The 20,169-nt window shown below is 45.0% G+C and overlaps 1 pseudogene; it reads left to right on the plus strand.

The window, feature by feature from the left end:
• Positions 1-1,024: 1,024 nt before the first annotated feature.
• The window catches only part of LOC116279196 (trafficking protein particle complex subunit 9-like), a 51,632-nt pseudogene continuing 32,487 nt past the window's right edge, over positions 1,025-20,169 (plus strand).

Genomic DNA, 20,169 nt, shown 5'->3' on the forward strand with positions numbered 1-20,169 from the left:
CACATGGTTATGTAGAGTCGGGTGGAATGTGGGCTTGGGATTTCCAGGCAGTATCATTATGATTGAGTGTGGCAGGGAGCAGCATTCACTTTGCTTGTTTATTCATTCATTCAACAAACTTTTATTGAGTAACCTCAGTGTGTCAGATGCTTTTATAGGGTTATCAGATTCTTCAGCAGTACTGAGAATCAGGTAATATTTTCTTTTTTAATCTGAGAAAATTAGCTCTGAGAAGTTATAACCCCCCCAAAGGTAATATAGCTCATAAAGGAGGGATAGTAAATTTGTACAGTCCCGCCTTTTTATGCAGGTGGTACCCTAGACATTTTACATTTGCAAACTTCCACAATCTAGATATATTCTTGTAAGGCAAGGAAATTTTTTTAATTGAAGTAAAGGCAAGTTTACAGTGTTGTGTCAATTGCAAGGTGTTTTTTGAATTTTGAATTAAAAATATTTTTTGAGGAGGGTAATTAGGTTTATTTATTTGTTTCATTTTTTAAAATGAGGTACTGGGGATTGAACCCAGGACCTCATACATGCTAAGCACGTGCTCTAACACTGAACTGTACCCTCCTTCCCAAGGCAAGTTTTCTTATCCATTATTCTGCAGCTTAGGGGTCCAAATAAGTTGGAGTTGAAATCCAGATGTTTTGATCCCACTGTGGTTCTTTTGTTTATATTCTGCTGAAGAGGATTGGGGAAAGCAGTTCCTTTGTTCGTTTCTTTATTCAGCAGTTTTGAGCACTGACTTTGCATCAGGGTCTGGCTAGGTGCTTGGAGCAGAAAACAAGAAATGACCCTTCTCTGCAGGGGCCGGAAGCCTAGAGCAAAAGCTGGGTAATGTGATCCGAGCTACGGTAGCCATGTGCAGACTCTGAGGACATACTGTACCCCCTGCTTTGCTTGGGCTTCCCTTGCCTTCTGGCTGGTACACACCAGGTCACCTCAACCCAGAGAGGCCTGCAGTCCACAGCACAGTATGTACCTCGATCTCCTCTCCCCTCTCGGCAGGGCCTGCAACATGAGCATCCCTGACTACGTGCAGTGTGCTGAGGACTACAAGACTCTCCCCGTGGTGGTCCAACCCATTGGGATCACCTCAGAGGAGAATTTCTTTTGCATCTATAAGCGAATCTCCTTGGTGAGCCAGATCAGCCAGTGCGGCTCCCAGTTGGCACTCTGTATCCACTACAGGCACCACTATGCGCCCGAGAATGGGTGGAGAAACTTCCAGACGAACCGCAAGGTCGTGGGACTTGTCACCATTACCGATTGCCTCTTGGCCACGGCCTTCAGTAAGCTCCACGTGCAGAGAGGAGCTGTGTGGCACCACGCTTATTGTCTCTCAGCTGTTTGTCTTTGTGCTGCATGGGGAGGCAGCCGAGCAGACACGCACCGACGTGGCCTTCAATCTACGAGGACTGCAGGGTGCTGAAGAAGATGGAGGACTTCACTGAGTCACTCTTCATCTTGCTCAAGTCTAAGTGGCTGGATGGGGCCCCCGAAAATTCTGGGGACAAGATCCCCTTCCTCTGCATCCTGTTTGAGAAGGAGGACTTCATGGGACTGGACACAGACTGAAGGTAAGTTTACATGGTGGCCCATCCGCCCTGGCTCTGTGCCGGGTTGATTCCCTACAATCAGAAAGGGATCAGCAAGGAAGAGGGCTGTCTTGTAGCCAAGGGTGGAGGGAGGTGCAACCCGCCGGTTTACAGACATTTAAAAGGGAATCCGCCTTTGTTTCAGAGAGATCCTTTTAGGGTTAGTGTGGACACTTCCTCCTGCTTTCCAGCCAGGAACCCTGGTGGGACCCTTGGAGTTGCTGTCCAATAGATTAGCCACAGCCACTGATGCTAGGAGCGCTGGGGAGGAGGCTGGACTGAGCTGACATGTGCTGTAGGTCAAATGCACATCAGATGCTGAGACTTGTCTAGGAAAAAGAATGTAAGCTATCTTGTTACTTTCTATATTGATTACATGTCAAAATGATAGTATTTTACATACAGTAGAATAAGTAAAATCTGTTCTTAAAATCAGTTTCAAGTATTTGTTTTTTGTTTGTTTGTTTACCGTTTTAAATGTGACAACTGGGAAACTTTCTTTACATGGCTCTCATTTCATTTCAGTTGGGCAGCCTTTCCTGGGACAGTCTCATCCCTTTGCTTACAGATGAGATGCTGAATCCCGAGACGCAGAACGAGGCTCTGGTTGAGCTGGGGGTGATGCAGGTGTCTCATTTCTCTCAGGTCCAGCAGCTGCATGGCTCAGGCCCTCTCTTCTTGCCCGACAGCCACCATGCCATGTTAGGACATCAGAAACACCGCCAGGCACTTTCAAAAGAACTCCTTTCGCAGGGAAATTTGTGTCACGGAGTATGGGACAGAACAGGGAAAGGTTCCTCCTCACTTTCTCCCTGTGATTAATTCAACAGCCCCACTTTGCCACGGAAGTGCAGACAAGCTCTTCTGGGCTGCCTACCGCCCCACCTTCTGCTGTTTCCCCGTGTATCTATCGTGCTTTCCCTCGGGCAGAAGAGGGTGAGATGCCTTTGCGGAGAGGTGGTCCCCCTTTGCTGAGGAGAGTGAGGGAATCTGTGTCACCTGGTCTATGGCCTCGGACCTTGAGTCCAGAGAGCGCTGATGGCGGTCCCACAGGTGACGGTCGGAGGACCTGGCACGTGCTGCCGTGACTGCTGTGGAGGCAGTGCTCTGTGATTCTTGAACTTACCTAAGATCTGGTCCTACTTTCTGGTTGGTGGTCAGTTGGAGGAGAAGAAGCCAGAGAATTGATAAAAAGAAATTCCAGACCAGCCCTTTGAGTGAGAGCCTCAGGGGACCCGAGTCCCACCTGCGTGTGGTGCCTGGCGGGCTCTGGATGAATTTTCAGTTCCTCCCCGGACATGCCTCTATGGCTTAAGGAAGCGGTGACGCATGTCGTGGCCATGATCTGTACTTGTCCTCGCAGGGCCCTGTGATCCACATGTCCGCACTCCCCTTCTGCTACTTGGAGATGAGGTGGCAGGTTTAGGAGATTGGGCACTGCTGAGGGCACAGCTGCCAGCACCGTGCTACACCGAGGCTGGCTCCGTTCACCTCACCTGTGACCTCCTGCTGAGCCCCCAGGCTTTAGTCACGGTAGGTGCACCGGTGCAATGTAAGCAGGGACCAACTTCTCCCCCTGGACAGACTGGTGGGTGAGCAGTGGAAGCCTGGGTCCCTGCCCCAGCCCCCTGTCCAGTGCCTCCTCTTTTGTCGTATGAGGCACTAATGACATTTTCCTCAGCAACTGCTTGGCTCTGATTCTGCAGACCCATCAGAGAATGCCAGCTTGTTTCTGCCTTTTGAAGTCTGCCCGGGGGATTTGGCGGAGTAACTGGTTGTGTGCTTACCCATAGTTGCTGACACTGTCACCATTGTTTACCCAGAACCTCGTGTACCAGGCATGGCTCTCGGCATCCAAATATAGCAGCGCATTAAACATCCTTCCTGTTGGGTCTGTCTGTTTTGGTACAATAAGCGCTCAGACAGCATCTGAACATCAGTGAGATAACGCAGCCAGTGAGCTTGGGTCAAGCACGTTCTCTTCCAGTCACGTTTACTCCAGTGTTGCTTTTACTATTCCACAGTCATTAATTTATAAAACAATGCTTTGGTGCAGGAGTAGAGCCTATTTCTCTCCTGCTACTCTTGGTGGCAGTGAGTAAAGCTGTCCAGCCTGAAATGCGACCACATTTTGTAGCTCAAAAGCTGCCTAGATGCATGGAGGTGGAGTTTTGGTTAGGGGCGATGACCACGGTGGGGTCCCCAGGCAGCGCTGCTCCTCTCAGGCCCCTACCTTCCCTGGAGCAGGAGGTGAGTGTGGGTCTCACCATCTTCGCGTCCCTGGCCTCACACACTGACGTAAATTCTTGTATAGGCTGTCAAAGTCATTTTTGTTCTTGTGTGTTTCTAATTTTCGCTTGTTCCTCTTTTCCTTTTTCTTTTTTCCTTTTTCTCTTGTACTGCCCTGTGAGCATGTTGTTGCATCTGAAAAGGTGGGCTGTGCACACACTGCATTGGAAATAGCTAGATCGCCCTCCATGCTGTCTCCATCGCTTTAAAAGGCAAAAACTTAACAGCTGCCTTGATCCATGTATTATCCTAGTCATGTTTTTATTTTCTAATTTTTGCAATATTTGCTTTGTTAGCACATCACCCACTGGTGTTTGATACCTGTTAAAATCCTTGATTTGAGGAACCTGTTTGGTCCTCCTTATATTTGGTGACAAATGCGCCCTTATTAAATTTGTTTGATTGTTTTGAAGAAGTGAGATACGAATTGATTTAGGCAGCTGCTGAGGGGTAATTTTCATGGAGTATTTAAACTTGGAAAGTCAAAGTCTGCAGCATCTTGCTCGATTCCTGGTTTTCCACAAACGTGCTTGGCATGCGGTTCCTGGCTGTCGATCTGTGACGTGCGTGATGGCGCTGCCTGGCCGGCGGTCACTGGTGAGGAAGTGGCAGGCTCGGAGGTGAGCAGCTGCAGGGGACGCTGTTGGAGGAAGCAGTCACCGTTTTGTTATTTTTTTTTTTTGCATTCAACTTCCCCATGCCATTTACTTTATTTTGCCTTCATAAAGGGGCAGAAGCGGGTCTAAAAATCCATGCCACTCTTTTGTTCCCTTTACGAGGTTGTTTTTTCTGAGTATCAGGACAACATGGCCTTCTCCTAAGTAGCTGGCTCACCTGGATCTGGTGGACACAGGGACCGCTAAAGGGGACCGTGGCTTCCTCTTGGTTTCAGCCAGTGGGCATGCAGAGCCTGGTCTGTGGTTTGACTCAGCAGCCATGCAGGCCTCCCTGCACCGGACTTTACTTTTAACACATGTTGGCAGTAAGTAGCTGACTCGTTGTCTGTTGCAGCTGACGTCCACCATTGATGGCCGTGTCATTAGTTTGCTGTAGTGAGTGTCCAACACCCCAGTCAGCCGTGTAGGAAGAAGCTTTGGCCGACCTAGGACCTTGGATTCTCACCCCCACCCTGTTTCATCTCACCCGGGGGAAGGGTTTGGCCACCACCATCATGCTGACCATGAGGCCTTGTTTCTCCTTTCATGCTGTGGTCCAAATGTCTGCACTTCATCCTTCACTGACTTGGTCTCGCTTGAGACAGGCCAGACTTTCTGAAAGAGTCCATCACATTCTTGGGGGGAACAGAACAGAAGTAAGTGTCGCAAGTAGAAGGAGTCTAGGCTGTCCGGGTTGGCAAATGCAGGCTGGGATCTCTGATGGCTGGGCTGTGCCCTGGACACAGGCCTTTCCTGTGGCTCCCGAGAGACCTGGGGTCGGAGTGAGAACAGCCTTGCCTGGGTTCCTCCATCCACATCTGCTCACTGGCAAGTGTGTCTGCTAATTAGGAGCTCCCCCAGACCTCGGGCCCTTCAAATTTCAGTCCACGGGAGAACCTTGAGTCCCTTCTCCTGGGCCTCCTGTGTGAGAATCCAGTGCCTTCTGAGGTGACCCATACCAGGAGATGCCTCCCCCTCCAGGGAGCACCCTTTGGAGGATTGTGACTCACTGCACCATGCTGTGAGCTTGTGGGGTTCCGGCCGTGGTCCCTGCAGAACCAGTCTTGAGATGGGCTTAGCAACGGACATGACAAGACAGGTTCCAGAGCAGGGCTAGGGGGAGGGAACAGGGGAAATTTAATGTGACCTCAAATACCTAGGTGGGTGCTGGAGCTGTTACTAAAATGAGGAGCCTGGGAGGTACCTGCCAGAAATCGAATTCCATAGTAAATGGTGGACATGAGGGATTTTTAAAATGCCATTTGTCATCCAAGTTAGGACTTCAAAGAGGCACTCGGGTCTATGAACCTGGGGCTCAGGTGAAGGAGCCGGACTAGAGATAGACATTGGGAGTCGTCATTCTTAGCTGGTGTTCACAGCCGTATAGGTGGATGAGCTCATCTCGAGATGTGCAGACTAAGGCTGAGGGGGGACAAGGCTGTGCCTCGGTTGGAGGAAAGCCCAGACCATTTAGCTTTGGTGTGTCAGTCAGCGGCGTTTGGGATTTTCAGAGCAATGCCATTTATCCTTAAGGGGCTAGGGGGTGGGGAGGGCCACCCAGGAAGAAATCTGAAGGGAAGGTTGTGGCCACGTGTGCGCGTCTTGGGACGATGCAGAGGGTGCAGGGTCTGGGAGGGGAGACTCCTCAGAAGCTGGAGTTGGAGTGGGGAGTGGGGAGAAGGTAGTCACACTCACCTGTGAGGGAGGGAGGGAGGCCTAGGGAGTCCCCAACCTACCGGACTTGCTTTCCCATGAACAGAAGGCAATCAGACAGAGGATCTGAGGTGAAAAGGGATGGGCGCTGGGTGAGGAGCCAACCTGGAGAATGGTGCTTGGACAGTTCTGGAATAGTCTCCCTGCAAACTAGAGTTAAAAAATCTCAGACTCTTAAGAACATTGATAGTGACTGGGGAGGAGACAGTTCTTTTTCTGGCCTCCTAAGGGTAAGGCATGTATCCGGGGATACACAGAAGAATCAGGCAGTCTGTTCCATTGGTTTGACCCTTACCAGGGGGAACAGAGCAAGTTTAAAGGGGGAGAAGGGCAGTGGAGGGAAACTAGCAGGGCCCCGTGTCAGGTACCAGTCGGCCGCCCTACTTGCGTGTTGCATTCACATCCATGCCTCCCAGGTGGTCGGTGGCAGCCCCCTTTTGCAGATTGGGAAGCCTTCTCAGAGGGGTTAAGGAATTGGTCCATTTAGCGGCTAGTAAATGCTGTAGCAGGATTCAAGCAGGGCCTTGTCAGACTTCAAGGGCATGTTTTCTCTACTAATTCCGGTACCACCCTGTTGTACCTGGAATGGTGAAGGGGGTCAGTTTTGGAGCCTTTCAGAAAAAGTGCGATTTATGTGCCTCAGGACTGTTTCACAAAGCTCAGTGTTCTTTGATGGTTCGGAAGAACCGCAGTGCTTTTCGGCCCACAGAGGTAAGGTCTTACTCCTCTGACAATGACGTGGTTGCAAATGATGTACAGGTGCAAAACCAGACTTAGCAGCTTCTGAAGGGAAACTCTCCAGTTCTCCCTTGATAGGCTTTCTTCCACGGGATGTAACTGTGCTGCAGATTAGGCCTGAGCTTTCTATATGGAGTGAGGGTTTCTTATCCAAAGTTAGCATAAAACGGTCAGATGAAGAAAATCGACGTTGAGAATTTATTTTTGGGTTTCACTAGACAAGATATACTATCAGTTCATGGCCCATGTAGCGAATGAAATTGAGTAGAGAACATTGCATTTCTTACTTTCTATTTAGAGTTCTCTTACAACATAAAGTTGCCTGCTTTGGAACATCAGCTCCACCACCAGGGCGCCTGTCAGTGTGTTGGCGTGATTGCATTTACACAGTGAATGTAATCTGGGCTTCCTCAGCCGCAAACACTCCAGTGCAGAATCACGGGCTGTAGCCATCTCTTAGTCACGCAAATACTTCTAAAATTATATGATGCCAGAAAAGAAAGAAGAGAGAGAGAGATTGCCTTTATCAAAGTTCCTTTCAATTCTAACTGCAAACTGTTTTTGAGCAGCTCTGGTTTCCTTTGAATATGAATATATACATTTCTTTGCATGTAACCTGGGTTTTGGACTAGAACACCAAGCTCTTGCTGTCCACAAGCCACAAAAATTGTAGCCAAATTGCACTCTTGTGAAATATTTTATTCTTTTTTTCTGAGAAAGTATCCTTGAATTTGGGACTTGGGCTGTGATTTATGCTTTTTGCTTTTCCCAGCCCTCTTGTAATCTCTCACTCCTTCCCACATGGCCCCCAAGAGGTCGTGGTCTCAAAGGAGTGGGCAAACACCCAGTTGGTCACCATGCAGTGCTGCTGTAGAGGGAGCCCAGCCAAGACCTAAAGGACATTATCAGAGAGGACTTCCTGGAAGAAATGGGCTGTACATTCAGTTGTGTGGACATAGTAAGTGTCAGCCAGGAGAAGGCATCAAGAGGATGGCTCACGTGGCAGGTGCAGCCTGGGCAGAGGCCTGGAGGCTTGTGGGGTGGGGACTCTGGGAGAGTGCCTTGTGTGGTCCAGGGTGGAGGGTGCCCTGCTGGGGAGGACACTGGAGATGGCCTAGGGTGGAGGGCTTTGGAAGAGTTTCGGTTTTACTAGAACTGACACAGGAGGCAGTGAAGGGTGTCAGCAGGAAGTGACCCTCAGGAAAGGTACTTCTGGTTTTGCTTCTCATATTCTACAGAAAGTAGGGTCGGGATGGGCGACAGCAGGTATGTCTCTCCCTTTGAGACCCACCCCGTCATTCATTTATTCATAACACGAGCACTTCTGAGTGTAGGGGAGAGAGGGTGGACCCATATTAGTAAGCAAAATGTATTTGATTCTTGGGAGCTTAGCAGTGTCAGAAGTTGACTTAACCTAGAATGTTCTAGGAAGAGAGGAACAAAGTGCGGAGGTTGGAGGGAGGGAAGGCTTCCTTGAGAAACAGTCAAAATGAGCCTGGAGGCAAGTGAGAAGTAGGAGCAGGTCAGGGGGCCCCTGAGGTCACTGGGGACCTGGGTACTGAGGTGAAACTGGGCGAGAAGTGTCGGGGGTGCGGCTAGAACTCCACCAGGGAGCCTCTGAAGGGTTTGAAGTGGGGATGATGTAATCAAATTTGTCCTTTGGGCAGGCTGCCCTGGCTCTGTGTGTGTGTGTGTGTGTGTGTGTGTGTGTGTGTGTAGCGGGGAAGAGGGGGAGGGTGCCACCAACTGGGGGGGGTCATTAGAAGACCATTCACAGGCTGGGAGGTGACCCGTGGGAGAGGGGCGTCGGGGCTGCTTGGGAACTGCAGGGGCAGTGTGGATGCCGGATTTCCTTATGGGGAGGGCTTGTTAGCGGGGCCGCCCTAGCGGCGCCTTTTGGCTGGAAGTAAAAAGATGGAGGCCGCTAGGTGGACTTTCCTCTTCTCTCCTTCCCTGCCTTGTGTGATTATCTTAGCTCAGCCAACATTTGGAATAGGAGAGCTAAGTTTCAGGGTAGCCCAGGACTTTGTTGAGCTCGTTGGAGTGAGATCTGATAGGATTTAGGTTTGTTCTGCATGTTCACTTAGCTAGAAACGTCCCGTCTTTTGGATTTCCATAGGGGTTTTATTCTTGATAAAAATTGCGTTCTTGGTGAGAGGAAATTTAATACAGCTGCTGTCTTTCTCAAAAAAAACCCATATCTTTCAAGAACATTAATATTCAAAAGAATAGGAATATATAAAAATGATAAATTAAGGCTTTGGTGTCGTTTCTTTGGTTTCTGAGTTAATGTGGAGTTACAGCCTTTGCATTACTTAATAGCACATCCTTGTCAGTATTTAAAGAGCTGTTAGTGAGCGCCCCAGGCCCCACCTCTCAAAGCATCATTAAAGTTTGCTCTGAAATAGTGAGGTCATAAAGGTCTTGTTTGCAGAAGCCAAAGAGTTGGTTTATAATATGCAGCATAGCTCCCTTTATAAAATAATAATAGGATCAACATTAAGAAAGTGGAAGATAATTGATTTTTTGAAAGCTGAAACATAAACTTTCTTGTGCTAATGTTGCAACTGGAAATTATGAAAAGAAAAATCCTTCTGTAATATCATCTACGTGGAATACATATGTGCCTTTCACGTTTAAAAAGTAACTGCGCAGTGGTTTTTGAAGTCAGGAGCATTCCAGCTCAGATACTGGCATTGATGGTTGCTGGTTTTCAATGGAAGAGCCTAAATTTGCCTTCTTAGCTGTTTTGTTTGCTTTTGTTTTTTGTTTTTTTTTTTTTTGTTGTTGTGAGAGGGTTGAGTAGTGCTTTGCAAGCAAGATTATGGGGCAATTTAAGGGCAGATATCGTGTACCAGCAGTGAGATATATCCTTGCATTTTATTTTCTGGACATCAACGGGGCACATGGGTTTGTGCCTGCAGGCTGGAATGCTGCAGGACTCCCTGATCCATCACCGTTATGTCCTGGAGCTGCTCCGGTCAGTGAATGATTTTCTGTGGCTTGGAAGTAAGGTGGTCTAATGCAGATGATGAGATGTGTATTTAAAGTGCTATTACTTGAAGTAAGAGAAACACAGAAACATGGCTCTAAAAATACAGGATGAGGGAGGAGAACTGGCTGAGCTGCTTGCAGTGGGGCGTCTTCTCAGGTTACTCCCTCACCTTGATTCCTGCCAATATCCGCCCCAGCCCTGCACGGTAGTCCTGCCGAAGCAAGCATTCACTTTGCTCAGAAACTCACTGAATTTCCTTGTGCCTCTGTTTGTTGGCTTTTTTTTTAAAAGCACATCTTGCCCTTTGCTTAAATGCCATCCCTGCTACTCACCTCTTACATTCATTCTTCTGGACCTCGTCCATACATAGCTGCTGAATGGATGAACAGAATGTAGTATCTCCACGTAGTGGAACATTATTCAGATGTAAGAGTGAATAAAAAAGAAAAAAAAATAAAGGGGAAGATGATGAAGGCCACCTGTTCTGGGAAGTCCACCCTGACTGCTCAACCCGCCCTTTTCCCTTTAAAACCCAATCACTTATGCTCCACTCTACTATTTTTGATAGTACTTACCACCTTCTAATAAACTTTAACGTTTTCAAAAAAAAAGAGAGAGAGATGCTGATACCACTTCAACATGGACGAGCCTTGATAACAGCATTTTAAGTGAAAGGAACCAGACAGAAACGGCCACATATTGTTGATTTCAGAGATCTGAAATGCCCAGAATAGGCACATGCAGAGGCAGAGAACAGGTGTTGGTTGCAAGGGGCTTGGTAGAGGGGGGATGGGGAGTGACTACTACTGGACAGGGGGTTCTTTTGTGATGATGGAGTGTTCTGGAAATTGGTGGTGAGGCCTGCACAACCGTAAGTGTGCAGAAGACTGCTGAGCGCTGTCTCTGGGAGTGCCTGTTGTTGGGGCAGCTTTATTTTTTCTCACCCTGCAATGTGAAGTGTCATCTTGTGCTGTGGCATTTCTACTCCTGTGAGTGGTGAGGATCAGAGAATTTGCAGAGTCATGTTTCTTTTTTCCCCCTTGCTAAGTGTAAGCAAAATAGGTTTAAGCCTGAGAAATTGCTCTATCTGCAGAAATGTCTTTCAGTTTTGCACGGTGTAAAAATCTTGAGAGCTTTTTAATCGTTGAGGACAGTCTGTGGCGGGAAACAGCCCGTGAAGCCTGAGTGAGACATGGAAGATGCGTGCTTTCCTCCCTGACACGGGTGGGGATTTACCCCCGTTCAGACAGTGAAGGGCCTAGACCCGTGAGCGGAGTTGACACTCTTGAATATTTACGTGTTTCCACTGCATCATCTTGGATATTAATTTCAAGCTGAGTCAGTTTGTGGCGGCAGCCTCATCCTACATCAGGAATTTATAGTATCTGCTCTTTGAGGTGAAGATCAGACAGACTTGCTTATTTAACAGCCTCCCTTGAATTGATATCTCAGATTCCTTTGTCAAAATCAAAACAGCAGAAATACAGACGTCCTTTAATGTCGATGTGACTTGGAACTGGTTTAGTCTCAGTGCCTCAGTGGCCTTATCTGCGGGTGGGGGAGATGATAACAGTGCTTCCCTCAGAGGGGCTGGTGAGGGGGGAGTGAGAAGCACAAATGTAGGACTTACACGAGATGCTCATGAATGACCAGAGTTAGTGCTCTCAGCCTGGTGAGGCCTCAGGGACAGAGATGTCAGTACAGAGCAGTCCTAGCCAGAGATCGATCTGCGTTGGCAGCTGTTATGATCACTATCACCACTGTGGGTTATCAGGTAGTTTTAAGACTTGGTAATATGAATTCGTGAATAATGTTAAAAGACTAGACATCTCAGATCCAGTTTACATAGTTCTCAAGATTTCCTCTTGGTACGGAAATGACAGGCCAGCCAAGAAACAAGCACCACTCGGAGGGTTAGAGTACTCAGATTTATTAGGCCGGCGGGCTCAGAGGGGCTTCTGCTCCAAAGCTCTGAGCGCCTCCAAGACATGCACATGAGGTTTTATAGGGTTAATTACAAGTATGGGGCTATTAGCCGATAAGGTTCAAACAACAAAAAGCAAGGAATCAGTATACTGGAGCTTATCAATTTGGAACAGATCACATCACTGATGCTAGTTGAGCTTGGATTTATAAGTTAGCTTGTTAGCCCAGTAAACTGACACTAAACCTTAGATTTACAAGTTAGCCCGGCAGAACTTATATCAGTAAACCGATACTTATCACACTTAGATTTGTGACTGAGCTCGTTAGCCCAATAGACTGACACTAAACTTCAGATTTATGAGTTAGCCCAGCAGAACTCAGATCAGTAATCCGACACTTGTTACACTTAGATTTGTGACTTAGCTTGTTAGCCCAGCTGGGCTTTTCCTTCACACTCTGAGTAATAGATGTTTTTTCCCCATCTTAAATCTGAGTTGAGTCTCTAACAAAATTCTGTATTCCTCCATTTTTTGCTGTAATTCTCCATTTCTTAAAAAAAAGTTTTTAAATGGTGTTATTGGGGACTGAACTGAGGGCCTCATGCATGCTAAGCACATACTCTCCCAAATGAGGTATAATATCCCCCCTGATTTTTTTTAAACTTTACTTTCTTAATATTCAGAAGTTAGAGGCCTCTAATTCTTTTTCTGGAGACTTGTCCATGAACCTGTAAATCTATAATTAATGGACAAAACTTGGTTTATTAAAAAAATCAATAGAATATTCTGCAATCCATCCAAAAGGAAATGTTCATTGACTTAAAACGTTTCTCCTTTATGGTGATTTCTACTTTTTGGTCTAGCTTAATTTATTAACAGCCATCCTCATCATCATAATGACCAAACTCGCTGTGAGTGGACACCTAACTAAGGCTAAAATGCTATCCTCATGTTTTACTTCATAGCAAGTGTTGGAGGGTAGGTATCAGTGTCTCCTTTATGGCAGCTGAGGGATTGAGAGATGGGCCAGCTTGTCCCAAATCACACGCAGCTGGCGGTGGGTAGCTCGGTGCTGGAATCCAGGCTGCACAGGATGCATTCTCAATTGCTCCTCTAATCAGCCTCCCGTTGAGTGGTTTCCCGAACTCCTGTGAGCCCATAAATGACCGATTTTAGTGATCTCAGCCTGACGAGGTCTTCAAAGGAGAGACACCAGTGAGAATGTGAGATAGAGTGGCATAAATTAAAATTGTTCATTTTCACAAAAGTTTTATTCTCAGGTAATGACTTAAAAAGATAATTTTTGTTTATTTTAGTGTTTTGTAAGCACTAAAAACAAACATTAAAAGTAATTATAGTGCAAAAGAGGAGTGGGCTTTGAAAATCTAACCATTGCTAATGATGTTACTTGTTTTTCTCTAGTGGCCCTTATTGTCAGAAATACTTACAAAGACTGAATTGGTTTTATGTAGTCTTAGTATGGAAGAAAAGATTGTCAGAGAGTATTGTACGTAAAATCCTTACTCTTTTCTTTCCTGATGATGAATATGTAAATTGTTTTCATGGCTTAAGTACATTTCCTCGTTTGTGAAATTTGAGTAATATCATTTACCTTGTCTGACTGTGAGAGTTAGACGCCTTGTATAAAAAGCACCCAAGAGGTGCTTAATAAAAATATGCTGTCACAATGACAGATAGTTTAGAAGGATCAATTCTGAATACTAAAGAGGGTGGCTTATTTCTGATGCATATTCAATATGTATATATATGATATATATGTATATGGTTTAAAAAAATAAGGATTCTTTTTTTAGTGCAGTATGAAGTTTTAATGAATTCTGTATCATTCTAGTGAGACAGGGACGAGTTAAATTGCCTTAAGCAGACGACCTTGAAGGTTATTTACTCAGCATATGTATTCTTACAACTCAGAATTCATGTTGCCGTGTAACCATCCACTCAGACATTTAAATTCATCTGACTCTGAACAGATCCATTAAGTTTAGAAAAATCCACATTGATCATTTTCAGGGAGTAAGCTTCTCTATTTTGTGATTAAAAAAAATTTTGATTTTTTTTCTGCACTCTTAACAGGTTTAAAATATCAAAACATTGATTTGACGTGTCACTTTTTTAATAGAATAAAGCTCATGCTGTTTTATTATGTAAATAAATGTTTTTGTATTTCAGCAAACTTGTATGATTTCCTGGCTCTTTGAGAAGTATTTTGCAAGATACTTAGATAACCTGCTGTTGGAAAAATACACAGGTGACTTTTATGAATGTAGGTGTAGTACAGATCTGTTGGTTTTTGCTACAGTGCAAGACATGAGGCCTAGGAGAGCTTTGCTGCGGATTGCCAGGAGGGCAGATCCCAGGTCTCAGTCTCCCCTCCTGTAAAATGAAGTGGCTGGACTGTATTCTTCCCTCTTCTAAGATGAGTTTCCATGAGCCTATGTCTTCTGTTTATATTCAGGACTATTAGCAATATCAGATTAAATACTGAATACCCCTCCCTTCCCCCGAATCAAAGTGTAGTATGTGGTACGTAAGCTTTTAGTTACCTGATTCTCGTTTCTGATCCTACAGGGAATTTTTGTGTTGCATCTTTCCCGGCAACCTGGAAGGTCTTTTAAGCCATAGGTGGAACAGATGCACCTTCTTTCAGTCTTAATTTTCCTGTTTGTCAAAGAAGGCTTAAACAACGTGATTTTATTTTGATTACTTTGCTTAACGCTTCAGAATAGCACAATGTCCATTGTGTTTCTCTACCTGGAAAAATTGTTCTGCTTATATCTTAGTTTTATTCTGTCATCTCGCTGTGAACATTTCAGACTTGCTGTGCAAACAGTGGCAAAATCTGACTTTGCTTCCAGTGTTAGAAACCAGTGAGCCAGGATTTTAAAACAGAGCTAGAAGCGGCCTCTGGAACACCTTAAAGGTGAAAAGTGTATTGAGTTCCCTGACTATTGACCCCGCCGCTGTCTGTTAATTGGTGGGAGGTGATTTGGTACATATACGAAGAGGTGTAGTGTTTTGACTTGGGTTTGCGTGCACGTGCTGCCACTGAGCCACATGAGCCTGAGTCAGTTCGTTCTCAGTTTTTCCCTCGTCTGTGAGATGGGGACGCTTGTTTCTGCTTTGTAGAATTGTGAGAATTAGAAATTATGTAAAGTGTTTCCCACAGTGTGTATGTCAAGAGGGCTCTTAAACTTTAGCTGCTGTTTTCTGTGAAGCCATCATTTATGGTCTTTGGCAATTACTAAGAAACAGGAAAATAAGAAAAGCTGGTTTTATGATGAAAGATATTTGAGGAGGTTCCATAGTTCCTATACCCATAATTTAGCATCAGCAGAGTCAGAACTGTTACACAGTCGCCCTGAACCAACGTTAAGCCACAGAATGTTTTGTTACTTCATATATGTTGGGGCTTAAGGGGATCCAATACTTATACACATGTTGTCCCCAGCAGCCAACTGAGACACAAAAGACTAGGCAGGCGATAAATGTGTTCTTTGTTACTGATGAAGCCACGTTCTCCATGAACTTCAGGGCTCTGGGAAAATGCGTGTCATGATACTGTGTCCCAGAAGTAGAAACTCACCCTGTCGGAGGTATCTCTGGGCCACAGCGAGCCTTCCCTTGAGAGGATGTGCCCCATCATGCACAGGGCTGTCCTGCCATGGAGCTGAGCATCCCGGTTGCTTCCCAAGGGTGGCCAACACTGGAAGGAAAGGAAGGGTTTCACATGCCCTGCTTGTCTCCGCGGAATCACAACTCACTCTGTTAGTGTGACGAGGGCTATCTGTGGGCCAGGGGTCAGGGGTGTGAAGGGAGAAGCACACTCCATGACCCAGAGTAGTGGGGAGGAGGCATCCCCTCCTTCATTTTAAAGAGGTGGTGGGATGGAACAGAAGGCTGCTCCCCAAGAGTTTATAAAAGGAGAAATAAGGATTTCCTTTGGGACTTAGTCTAGCCAGGAAACACTGAAGATGATTAGAAGGGAGACTTGTAAATCACTTTTATATTAATTTGACGTTTGTTGAGCACCAAAAATGTGCTACATTCTTCTCTGAGAGTTTTACAGAAATGAATCCTTCAATCTTCTCAACAAGCGAGTAAGGAAGGTTTGATTGTTATCCCAGTTTTACAGTGTGGAAATTGAGGCACACAGAGGTTAAGTAATTTGGCCAAAGTCAGAAAACTAGTAAGTGGCAGAGCTGGTGTTATAACCCTGGCTGTCTGGTTTTGAGGCTCACAGAGATGAGCTTTGGTTGTTTAGAGGTACCTGCATGCCTTGATCTCTGTACCTCTGTGCATCAGTTAGCCCAGAAAGACAGAGAAAGGAGAGTTACACAGGTGCTCACAGTCGAGTATCGGCCACTGTCCATGAAGAGTGCACCGTGATTAGCGTTAATTGTTTTCCAGGCAGTAGAACTTTCCGTATAACAGAAATTTAGTCCATTGAGTTAATCTAGAAACCCTTCCTGCTCTGCTTCTGTCCATGCTTGCCATGTGACTGCCTGCCCGTGATTAGGCCGTTGAGGAGAACATGTACTCATGGTTGAACTCTGATATTGCAGTCTGGTTCATAGTTTCACGTCTTCTGTTACATTAATAAGTTAAGTTTCTGGTTTTCTTGCATCAGTGTCTCATGAGTTTGATTAATATGAAACCAGTCCATGGGAGCCCAAGGGTGCTGACTGCATAATTTTTGAGCACGTTGTGGCACTTCTACCCATGCAGTCCTGACTGGAGTATGTCCGCCTTCCGCACTGATTTCCCCCAACAGCAGGGTCCTATCCCACACCCGGATGTGAGGCTGGGAGCTCTCTGAGTAGGCCAGTCAGAGACCAAGTCCACTAATCAGAAAATGATGAAGTACCTGAAAGTGGGCTTAATAGAAGAAAAGGGCTTCCAGGAAGTCCGATGGGCTGTTCAAGTCCATTTGGTGAGAAGCTGTCCACTCTCTGTGGTTGAGCTGCTTCTTTGCTGTTGAAAAGTCTGGAGTAGATAAAGGGTCTTTAAAAAGCAGAAAGGAGTGATTTCAGGTGGTACATCCACACTGGTGAGAAGTGATGGATGACCACCTGTGTGAGGCATAGACAGAGTCCTACAAACTTCATAAAACAACTTTAAAAGCTCTTCCATCTGAGTGCAGTTCATATGGGGTCCAGTTTATCACTGGTTGCGCTGAGCGGGCAAGTAACTGATGATGGCAGAAAGGACACGGAGGCATCAAAACGGTCTCAGTCATGTTCCCTGTTTAAAGGATGTGGCACAGTGTAATATATTTTAGCTGTTTTTTCACTGAACAATTTTTAGTGTTTTCTGGGACTCCTCAGTGCCCTAAGGTTCCATGCAGCTGGGAGTCCCCTCTGTGCAGCTCCGTCAGCGCTTGCCCTGGGCTGACGCGGTGTCCCGGGGAGCAGGACGGTCAGCGTCCCCGGCTCCTCCGAGCCCCGTCTCCTTATCTGCAGGGCCGGGTTTCTCATCCGTGTCTACTTAGTAGGGTTGCTGAGAATCACACGTGATAGTTATCAGGTGTGATTTGTGGTTGTCTCTGTGATTGGCTTATAGTCAATATTTGATAGAAACACTTGTTTTTTTATTGTAATTGTGGCTTTTATGTTGCAGTGGTTTTTAGTCTGTATTTTTTTATAACTTTATTCTTATTTTTAAATGTGCCCTTATTTTTATTTATTTTTTTGGAGGTGCTGGGGACTGAAGCCAGGACATTGTGCGTGCTAAACAGGTGCTCTACAACTGAGTAATAGCCACTCTCCTTGTCTGTACTTAAAAATACATATTGCAATACACAAAAGAGCTCTTAAACACCATCATGGGACCTAGTCTCTGTATAGGCAATTGAACACGTATACTATTTCAATAAGAATAAATGTTGTTGGGACATACATTTCTGAATCTTTTAATGTGCTTAAAAACGATCATAGCTGGTGATAAACATGAGACTTGGATCCAGTACTTCTTAGGTTCTGTTTTGCCATCATGGGAAATTACATTCTACAGAAAAGACTAATTGGGTCTCTTTGATATTTGGATGGTTTAGCAGATGATCAAGGCTTTCGAAAGCTGACAGTTTTGTATTTTAGACTAACTGCAAATTTATCTTCTAGAAGTTGGAAGTCCTAAGCTTTTGAAGTGCCCAGTAATCCAGGGGGTAGGTGTCTGTGTCTGTGTCTGTGTGAACGTTTGTGTGTGTGATTTCAGGAAGGTAGAAATAAGTTCCATATAGTCTTCTGATACCTTTCTCCTCCAGTTCAAGGTATAGGCATATATTTACAAAAATAAATTGATTTTCTTTTGTCATTTGGCATATTGGTGGGAATAAGTGGTTCTCAAACATGTTTCTGAAGTGTTGCGGAGCATGAGCTTAGAAAATGGGAGGAGAAAGAGGCAAGGAGGCACTTCACACTTTATGCAGGATATGAGAAACAATAGTTTTTCTATTCTCTTTTCTTCTAAAGCAAACTGGCACTGAAATGTAACATACTATTACTCAGAATTTCTTTTCTAATCAGATACAAGTGCCTCAGGTTTTTCAAGGCAACATGAATGATGAAATGTGTTTTAGCATTTATCTTTAAAAGTAGTTTTATTTTTCAAGTAAAAGGCTATAGCCTATTCTTTCTTCCAGCGGCACAAGAAATTCTCATTGATCTATGTACATGATCTATGTGCTTAGTTACTTTGGGTTTTTTTGTTTTTTTAAGTGCTTGTTTCATTGTGGTGTGAATGAATGTTTAAATTTTTTTTTGGATTTTATCTTTAGAATATGCTGATTTATCAGAACTTTTAAAAACCTGATTGTTCTTTGGTCGTTGTTTGGTGGGGCACCCTATTGATTTCTGCTGTCTGTTAAAGAGGGAAATTCTTCCTCTAGCCTGCAGATCATTAAGTGAATGTTTTGCAGTGTGTCTTTAAATTTCATTGAATGCATTGAGCATGTTTGTCCAGTGAATTTTGAATTCACTCATAGTATTACTTTGCTTTGGTTCTGTGGCTTTTGCTCCTCTCCACAAGAATTTGAATTCTCTGTTGCATTTTTATACGTGTTCTTAACAGGGGAAGATATTTTGCATTTTTTACAGAGGTGGGTGTTCCCATCCCCTCTGAATGTCTTCTGTAATTGATACAACAAAAATCTTTTATTGCAGTGCTAAATTATTTCATAAACTATTTTTTGGCTTAATCAGAAACAACGACAATGAGTGATAATAAAATGTACGAAAACCTTCCTTCCTTTGAAGAATATAAATCAGGTGGTTAGGCTCACGCATGCTTTGTGCCTGACACACTTAATCTCATGTCATTGTGTATCATGATTTGGAGATGGAAATACTTCAGGTTTATAGATTTTTGTTTTAACATTTGTGTTGAATTCTTTCTTCAGGCTGATGTTTTCCGTTGGGTTTGTGGAAAGTGTAGAAGAAGGGAAACAAATGCTTTGTTTTGTTTTCAGGAGGCCTGAGTTGCTGATGATAAAAGAATTGAGGGTGGGCTGAGGGAAAGAGTGAGACTCCCTCTCCTCCCGGCTGAAATTGATGAACAATGAAATCAATTAAGTGTATCGGTATTTGACCAATAGAAGTTAGCGAGACCAAACTGGCTAGTTATGCACAATGGAAAGTATTGAATTCACCTGTAGAGTTAGGTGTTTTACCAAGTAGCAGCAGCTTAGAGCAATGAGAAAAATCAGTCCTATGATGAGCTATAAAATTTATATAATATCTTTTATTTCTGAAACTTTTCTACTGTAAGATGTGTAGAGCTAAAATTAAGTTTCAAGCACCAGGAGTTAAGAATGTGGGAGGTTCTGTGGGATCGTTATTCAGGGATGTGCCTAGACCCTGCTAGAGTGGCTGAAGCTGGCAGGAAATGACCCAAAACCAGGATTTGTCATCCCAGGGTGTTCTCCATAATGGTTCCATTTGGGAGTCCGTGATTGGGTTAATAAATTGTAACAGACCCCAGCCGCCTGTCAACTTTAAGAAGAAAAAATATGCTTAGTAACTGCTTTGCAATCAAGCGCCTGTGCATCCTCACTCCTGTCTCCTTGCCTTAAAGAGCAGAGACAATGCTTTGCTTGCATAGATGAGGTTTTAGATAGCTCTCTGCTCATTGCAAAGCAAGGACCCAGGACCTCAGCTATAAAAGCTGGGCTTGTGTGCTGTTAGATAGTCTGTTACCCCCAAAACAAGGACCTGGCTGGTCTGGTGGTCTGCTTT

The sequence above is a fragment of the Vicugna pacos genome, unplaced genomic scaffold (genome assembly GCF_048564905.1).
Source record: "Vicugna pacos unplaced genomic scaffold, VicPac4 scaffold_65, whole genome shotgun sequence".
NCBI lineage: Eukaryota > Metazoa > Chordata > Mammalia > Artiodactyla > Camelidae > Vicugna > Vicugna pacos.